This window comes from Octodon degus, unplaced genomic scaffold, assembly GCF_000260255.1.
Source record: "Octodon degus isolate 3935 unplaced genomic scaffold, OctDeg1.0 scaffold00162, whole genome shotgun sequence".
NCBI classification, from domain to species: Eukaryota; Metazoa; Chordata; class Mammalia; order Rodentia; family Octodontidae; genus Octodon; species Octodon degus.
In genome coordinates this window covers 2,098,162-2,107,214 of record NW_004524738.1, presented here as the reverse complement: position 1 = coordinate 2,107,214, position 9,053 = coordinate 2,098,162, and positions in this window count along the sequence as shown.

Sequence of the window (9,053 nt, the reverse complement as noted above, 5' to 3'; positions counted from 1 at the left end):
CATTGAGGATGCTCCTTGGACTAATTTTTTTTTTTTTTTTTTTTTTTTAGTGGAACCAGTGATTGAACTCAGGCCCTTGCGCTTGCCAGGCAAGCACTTATTCTACTGAGCTATCTCCCCAGCCTAAAATATTTTTAATACCATTTAGAAAATAAAGTTGAGCAAGTCAAAGGGAAAAGTGCTTTCTCTATGTTCCTTAATGAAATTTTATCTAAAAGGTAGGCTCAGTGGTGTGTGGCAGTCCCAGCTACTGAGTAGGCTGAGGCAGGAAGATTGTTTGAGCCTAGCAATTTCAGACTGGCCTCTGCAGCCTCATGAGAACATGTTTTAAAAAAAAAAAATCGTATGGAAGGAATATCAGAAAAGCACAAACTTCCTTTTAAAACTATTTTTAGCTTCAACAAGATATCTTTTAATCACAGGACAAACAAAATTACTATAGAATTAGTTATAATTTATGGTCCATTTAAACCACTGAGGCTATGTTATACAGCACAGGCTAGTCTTGAACTCACAGCAATCCTCCTGCCCCAACCTCCTAAATGCTGGAATTATATAAATTTATAGGAAATTTATATAAATTTACAGTACTTTCATATAAATTTATAGTGAAATAATAACTATGACAATTATCATTTTATTTAGGTCAACTTTATACTCATGATTTCCTTCATAAGTTGAGGAAAGAAAAACCCTTCAAACAGAAATTGATAAATCAAAGAACTTGAGAAGCTCTTTCGCCAGTATCCATTTTCGGCACTTGTCACAAAAGTAAAACAGCTGCTCCTCCATCCACAGCATAGCTCCTTTTTTAATGTTGATGGAATTCCCACTCTGGTTTTAAGTCCACTAATGCTTGATTCTCTGGTCCAACAATCAGGACAATTATCCCTTTATCCTCTTACAGTCCTTTTAAGGTGGATATTTTTGTGGATTTACCATTGTGTCCATCTATCAAACTGCTTAAGTGGATATAACTATCCTTCTTTTCTGAACTTCTCACAAGTTCAGAAGTGCTTTTCAGTTAGCAATCCTGACCTCTGGAACACCGAGTTTATGGGGTCTCTACCAGGATTACATAGACAGAAACTCTTCAGGTCAGCATCTGCTTACTTTTTTATTCAGATATAAGGGTTTTGCTCTCTCCCTCTCCCACTTTTCTCCTTTTCTTTGAAATAAAAGGGTTAAGTCATTACAGATGCTAACCAGAAAAAGGACAAAGTACAAGATCACATTTTGTCAACTACCAGCAGTAGGGCTAATGGAATGTATCTAGCTATAAAGAATTTTCTTAAATCATTATTTATTTGGTACAGGGTCTCACTACACAGCTTAGACATAAAAAATTTTTAAAGCAGTAACTTACAATATAAAACCTATCAGACTCTATCTGGTAAAGCTTAAAAGGCCAGAAGCTGCAGGTCTCACTGAGCTATTCTCCATCAACATACATATTCATCCAGTCTATCTCTGCACTGCTTATTCCATGAATATTTCATATTCAAATCATAAAGTTTTTCTCTCTGCTTCAAGTTATTCAATCAGAATAATCTATTTTCTCAAAAGAGGAAAAAGTTTTTTTTCAATTTTGCCTCTCAGTGTTTCTGATAACTGTCGCAAAGCCTCTGCTGGTCCTACCACTGCATCAGATGCCTCATGACGATGGTCAGCAACACTTTGAACCTCCTCCATATCCCCTGCTGGTCATGTGGTCTCCTTCTCCTGCCTGCCTGCCAGAGAAACCTAGGGCAGGGCTGCTATGTTGCTGTGAGTTCAGGCTCAGCTCAACTGCAAATTCTTACATGAACGTAAGTTTACTATTTTGATCCACTGATCTATTTATTCATTCACTAAGAACTCAATGTTTTAACTACTGCATTTTAGAATTAGGTTGTCTAGTCCTCTCTTCTAGTCCCCCTCCAAATATTTCTAGACATTCTTGTTTGTTTTTAAACTAAGTGTAAATTTTAGGTTCTTTTCTAATCAAGTACAAACCAAAACTTTTTATGTACCACTAAGGAAGGAGAAATGCTTTCAATTCCATAAAACACCATCTAAAAAGAAAGACTTAAGGAGATATCCCCAATGGACCATTTAAGATATCTTATTTACACTGGAATCTGATTTACATGGCAAGATCCTGGTTCCAATGTTGATGCGGTGATGAGATGAAATTTCAAAGGGTCCTAGAGAAATCCATGAAGTTATTTATAGCTGAGAGGGACGTCAGTTGTTAAAGGACTGAATGAAAATTGGCAGCAACAATATTTGCGTACTAAGTGCTCTTTCAAAAATTTGCCACTTCTGTCAAAAACAAGTTCCATATATCCTTCTATGAAACAAGGTCTTGGCCAGGTGTGATGACCTATGCCTGTAATCCCAGCATTTGAGCTAAGTCTGAGGCCACCCTGAGCAACATAGTAAGTTCAAGGCCAGCCTGAACTACATAGCAAGACCCTGTCTCAAAAGTCCACACCCCTAAAAAAGGCTTTGTTAATGATTTACTAATACATGGTAGTGTATTAATTCCTACATGTAGGTTTTCAGCTGATAATCATTGATGAGGTGTGTCAGCTATGGTCAGTATCAACTGTGAGGCATGACGGTAAGAAAGACTTGGAGGTAATCCTAGCCCCAGAAATGTGTGACTACAAACTCATAAGAACCAATAAGTAAGAGTTGCCCAGCTGAACACAGCCAAGCACTAGAACTTAGTGAGGCCATTCATATTGCTTTACTTTAAGCTCACAGTAGCTTTTTAGCTACAACTAATCAAAATAGTATCTTTAATTCATAGATTTAAACACCTTCAATAGGGGCCAGGGAGATGGCTCAGTACAATAAGCATTTGCCTGGCAAGTGCAAGGGCCTGAGTTCAATCCCCAGTTCCGCCAAAAAAAAGAAAAAAGAAAAAACACCTTCAATAGACTTAAATCAGTTATAACTGCTATCTTTTTGATAAGTCATTGTTGCTCTGTCTTTGGCTAAGGGAAGCCTCTTCATCAAACCAAAAGAAAAACTTAAGTTTCTTAAATTATTTTTCATGTTCTTCTACATTGTAACATGTAAATGCATGTAATTCTTAAGTCATGTTTGTAAATGCATGTAAGTTTATAGGTCTTTTTATGGTTGAATGTAATATTCCATTAGATAGATATATTTTAAACTGATGATGGTCATTTGGATTGTCCACCATTTAGCTATTGTGAATAGTGTTGCTGTGAACATTCATCTTAAAGTTTTTGCTTTCAGTTCTTCGGGGGGGAGGGCTTTCAGGGTCATACAGCAATTCTATATTTAAACATTTGAGGAATAGCCAAATTGTTTTCATTAGCAACTGCATGATTCCACTTTCCCATCAACATCACAGGATTCCAATTTCTTTATGTCTTGAACAACACTGATTTTGTTTTTATTATAATCATCCTAGTGAGAGTGACCTAGGTATCTTATTATACTTTTGATCTAAATTTCCCTGGTATCAAAGGATGTTGAGTCTTTCCATGTGCTTCTGGGCCACTTTTAAATCCTGCAGCATTTTTTGAGCTGTCTTTTCATTGTGAGTTACCAATTCTTTACAAATTCTGGATACTAGATCTTTGTCAAATACATTATTAAAAAATACTCTCATTCTTTTCACTTTTTTGAATATTCTTTGATGCTCAAAAGTTAAATTTTGATTGTTTTATCTTTGTTGCTTGTCCTTTGGTGCCATATAAAAAGTCATGGCTGAATATCAAGTATGCCTCCAGAGTTCTCTAAAGCACCAAATATATACCTCTGAATTATATATAACCTAAATATCCAACTTTAAGGCACAAAACATCTGCTTCTTAGTTCTAGAATCATTTTTTATTAGTAACAACCTGTGGTATAGAAAGAACAATATTGTTTCAAAGCAACTGCCTTGACATAATCTTGTAATAAATGTTATAAGGTGTATTGCTGCTTCTAATATGCAGAAACATAATTTTTTTCAGAAACATAATTTTAACAAGCAAAAATTTTAAGCATGAAAAAACAAAATTCCCATGTAATGTTCTTGTACTGATCATTCATTTTCTAGCCCTACCAAACTAAAATGAACACACACAAAGAAATAATAATCCAGCATTACATCCTGGAAATAGAGACTGTAACAGAAGTCCCTTAATATGAGCCCTATTCAGAGATTCTCATTTTTTTTTTCTGATTACTGTGACTGACAAGAGTATGGTGGATTTTATCATAAGGATTCCTTCTACATAAACAAAAGACACCCAAAGTTGGCAGCCATTTCTACATTTGAAATACATGCAATCACATAACTTTTTCTATTAACATCTTTTATAAGAAGCATGAACTTAGGTTAAAAAGCATATCCCACAAAAATCTAGTAAGTTTGATACTAACACAGATACTTACTTCTCCATGTAAGCATATTTGACATCAAACAGAAAAATTGCTCACATATTGAAATGGCAGATGCTAATCAGTATGGCAAATAAACAAACTCAATACTTCTTTAGATTTTCTTGTAAATATGTCTGAATACATTTTATATACTTAAGTATACTGAATTATATCAAATGTATTTTCAAATGGCATCTGAGCCACTGATCTAGAATATGAAAATGAGGAATAAAAAAAAAAGTTTCAGGTGCAAATAACAGGCTGCATAATCTACTAAACTAAACTAACTGCTAGCACCAAGGCCTCCCCCATTATAGCTGAATGCAATCCTAAATTAGCCAGGATATCAAACCTGGTCTTTAGTTAAACAAGTTTGTTTGGTTGACCTTCAAGAACAATGTTTCCTTCTCTCCTTTTAAGGTACAAGCAGAAAGTCTCCTACATGTGCAAATGACCACTCCCAAATCTACAGTCCACAAAAGGCAAGACTAGATTTAAAGCTCAAATCCTCCAAACCCACTGCCTGTCTCAAAAGGTTGAGCTCAATGATGCAATACTGGATCTAGGAGAAATAAGCCCATGAAGGATCAAGGTTCTGCAGCATATTTTTACAAAAAGAATAATTCATTTTTACTCAATACTAGCATGTAGAGAATTCAAGGTGATGAACCCAGATTTAAACAATAAGTAGATGGTATCTGTAGTTTTGTATCAAGCTGGCAGGGGTTTTGGATATACCTAATATTAAAACTAGCACCCATCCAATCCGTTGAAGGACTGAATACAAAAAAGAACAAAGAAGTCTCCAGCACACTGCCTTCAGAGAAGTGTGCCAGCTGCCCTCTCAAGGTTCCAGGCTACTAGGTCCCAGACTAAAACTGAACCACTGTCTCTCCTAGGTCTTGAGTGTGCCATCCCACACTGCAGATCTTGGACTTGGCAACCTCCATAACTTATAATAAATCCCATTATATTCTGGAGAACCCTGAGTAAAACACCATTAGAGGTACCAAAATCTACGGAGTGCTTAAAGGGAGGCCATATGTAGCTACAGGAATTAAGAAAAATTCACAGAACACATTCATTCTGTCATTCAAACACATCACAAATGTGCCCCTAATTGAGCATCTACTAGGAGCAAAGGACGGTCAGTACTGCAAATATAGAAGTGAACAATATGAACACAGTGCCTTTTGAAGCACACACTTTAAATGTGGGAAACACACAATAAATAGACATTATTAACGTCAGGTAGTACTAAAATCTACAAAAATCATAGTTGCAGTAGAGACGGAGTAATGCAAGAAAGGAGAAAGTAGCCTTAAGTATGTTCAAGAAGGCCTCTCTGAAAGGAAGGTAATATTTGAGAAAACACCTGCAAGAAGGGAATGAACTCACCAAAGATGTGTGGAAAGTTAAACACCAAATGAAAACACAGTGAGATATATGCTGGAGATACCAAAACAGAGTAAGGGAAAATAGAAAGACCTATGTAAGACAAAAGCATAGGAGTCAGGCTCTGAAGGGCCTGGTGGGTATGTATGGTTAGCTATGTACATGATGATTATGTTAATGAAGCGCATGGCATGATGTGCATGCTTTTAAGATTTAATTAAGGGCCAGGGAGATAGCTCAGTGGAATAAGCAATTTCCTGGCAAGCGCAAGGACCTGAGTTCAATCCCCGCAAAAAAAAAAAAAAAAAAAGATTTACTTAAAGCCGGGTGTGGTAGTGCACAGCTATAATCCCAGCATTCAGAAGGCTGAGGTAGGAGAAGCACCAAAAGTTTGAGGCAGCCGGGGCTACACAACGATCTACATAGCAAAACTCTGTCTCAAAAAAGAAAGAACTAGGCAGCATGGTGACACACACCTGTAATCATAGGACTCTGGAGGCTGAAGCAGGAGGACCACCACAATAGCCAGGGCAGCCTGGGCTACATAGTGAGTTCAAGGCCAGCACGTACTATATAAACAAAACCCTGTTGCAAAAAAATAAGTAAATAAATGTTTACTAACCACTATTTAAACAACTGACTTTGACAGGCAGGAAAGACATTTAAAATGGGATTTGATGAAACTGAATAATCTGTGTAACAATAAAATCAAACAAGAATTTAGAAAATTCATGTACAAGCTGGGCAGGATGGCAGGCATATTTCTAATCTCAGCACTGAGGCAAGATGATTTGCAAGTAAAATGTCCTGCCAGCCTAGAGCATACAGTAAGATCCGGTCCCAAAAAGAAAGGGTTCATATTGTATTTATTTATTTATTTATTTTTTTGGTGGAACCAGGAATTGAACTCAGATCCTTGCGTTTGCCAGTCAAGCACTTATCCTACTGAGCTGTCTCCCCGCCCCCTGTGTTTAGTTTTAATCAGTTTTTTAAATTTTCTAATTAGCATCCCAAGAAGTTGTCCCTGAATTAATAGAATGTAGCATAATCACATTAAGTCTTTTAAATCTTCGGCCTACAGATCAAAGATAAAGAAGAAAGAGATTCTGAAATGAGAGACAAGCTCCTGGTAGCTTGCAAGAAAGCAACCATTTATGTTGTGAATGACCTCTGGGGGCCTTATGAAAAGAAACTGCTGGCTGAGCGCAGTGGCTAGCAACAGCCCGCAATAAAACCAATAAAACTGGTACTTCAATTCTGTGCGGAATTGAATTCATGAGCTTGGACAAAGAACTTGATCTCCAAGTGAGAACCACATCATGGCAAATACTTGTTAATAGCCTTCTGTAATTTTGAGCAGAGAATCTAAGCATTCATGTCTAAACTTCTACCCTATAGAAACTAAAATAATCAATACACACTGTTTTAAACTGATAAATGTGTGGTATTTGTTACATTGCAACAGAAAACCAATAGGGGTCCCATTTCCCTGCAGAAGAGGCTTATTCTTACCCCAGCCATGGGCAGAGAAGCAAACTTGGGGGAAAAAAAGTACTACTCGAGTCACCGTTTTGGAATACAGCACAATCTCAAAACATAAACTTTCTAAAAATCATAGCAATGTAAAATAGGTTTATTGTCAATTTTAGAAAGTTATTTTGGGCAGTTAAGGAAGATTAAAACAACAAAAAAAACTGGGATCACGATGCCTCCTTGAATGTCAGGCACAGCTGTCCCCGAGCCAGGAGACACAGATCCTCCAGCTAATCCCACAAATGAGCACAAGGTCACGACTCCTGTCCTACTTCAAGTACCGGGAGTTTAAACACCATAAATGAAAAAATTTTGCTTTTTAGAGTTAGTATAGAGCAAAGGTGTACTCAGCTACGAAACGAAAGTTCCTCCCAGTTAATTACAACCTTGACCCCTCAAACGCGGACGCTCTCAAGCAGTCCAGGCACCTCCTCATTAAAGATGCAACAAGCCGCGGCTCCGCACGTCCTGCTGGGAACTGTAGTTCTCCCGCCACGACCTTCACCATTGGAAACTCAACACGCGCCCAAGCTGCGGCTCGGAAGGCAGCAGCCGGGATTGGTCCTCGCCTCGGGCAGCGCGGTGCTGACTGGATGACAAGTCCCCGAGGCCGCGCCTCCCGCCCCGCTACCTCTCCACACCCCATCCCGCTCCTGTAGTAACCGTCCAGGAACCCAGCCCCGCGAACTCCCGTGTAGGGTGCTACCTTGGCCCGCCCCGGGCTGCTCAGGCGAACGCCTCTGTCCCCGGCCTGGACGGCGCCGAAGCCTCTCCCGTCCTCCCTCGGCTGTCCCGAGTCAGCTCCCTCACGCGCTTTCTCCGAGAGCCCCCGCGCTCACCTGGGCCGCAGCGGTCACGCCGGGCAACTGACAGGCCCGGAGCATCTTGACAGAATGAACGGCGCGGCTGGCGTACGCGGGAACGGCCGCGGCGGCGCGAATAAAGGAGGACGTGCGTGCGTGGGGACGTACTCCTGGCCGTACCGCCTCCGCTCCGGGCTCGCCGGAAGGGCAGCCGGCGCCACTGCGCACGCGCCGCCCGCGTCGCTCGCCCGGACCCTGCCAGCCCAGACGGTGGAACCCCGAGCCCGAGACCATTGGTTAGAAGGAGGAGGAAGGGCGGATTCTACTTCCGGGTCGCAGGCTGGCGCTCGGAATTGAGGTTACTGGGTGAACTGGAGCAAAGGGACGGTGTGGATTTCAGTCACACACCAAAGCCACGCTAAATGGGACTGTTAGGAAAATTAAAGCAAAAGGACATCTCATCTGTCTCTCGTCAGTTGGATAGTTCCTCGGAAGGAGTCGATTGGGAGCAAGTTATATAAACAGTGGAGACGTCTACGTGTTTCTTTTCACACGCTCTTCTCCGGGATTTAGGCTTACTGGAGCACTGGAGAGACCGTTGTGCGCGACACCTGTCATCCTGTGTGTGTTAATGTCAGAGCAAGGTTAAGGTCCCAGATTTTTCTGATTCCACAGCTTCTGCTCCTTCCAGACTATACCACATGCTTTCTCCGTTTTTATTTTAGAAAAAAAAATTTGGTCTCCGTTTGTGGCATGAGTTGAAAGACAGGGAAAGCAATGTAGAAACACTCAAGAGTATTCCAGAGTCTATAATAAAACTCTTAGTATAATGAATATATAAGGGACTGGGGGGATGGCTCAGTAGAATTAAGTGCTTCCCTGGCAAGGGCCTGAGTTCAATCCCCAGTTCTGCAAAAAAAAAAAAAAAAA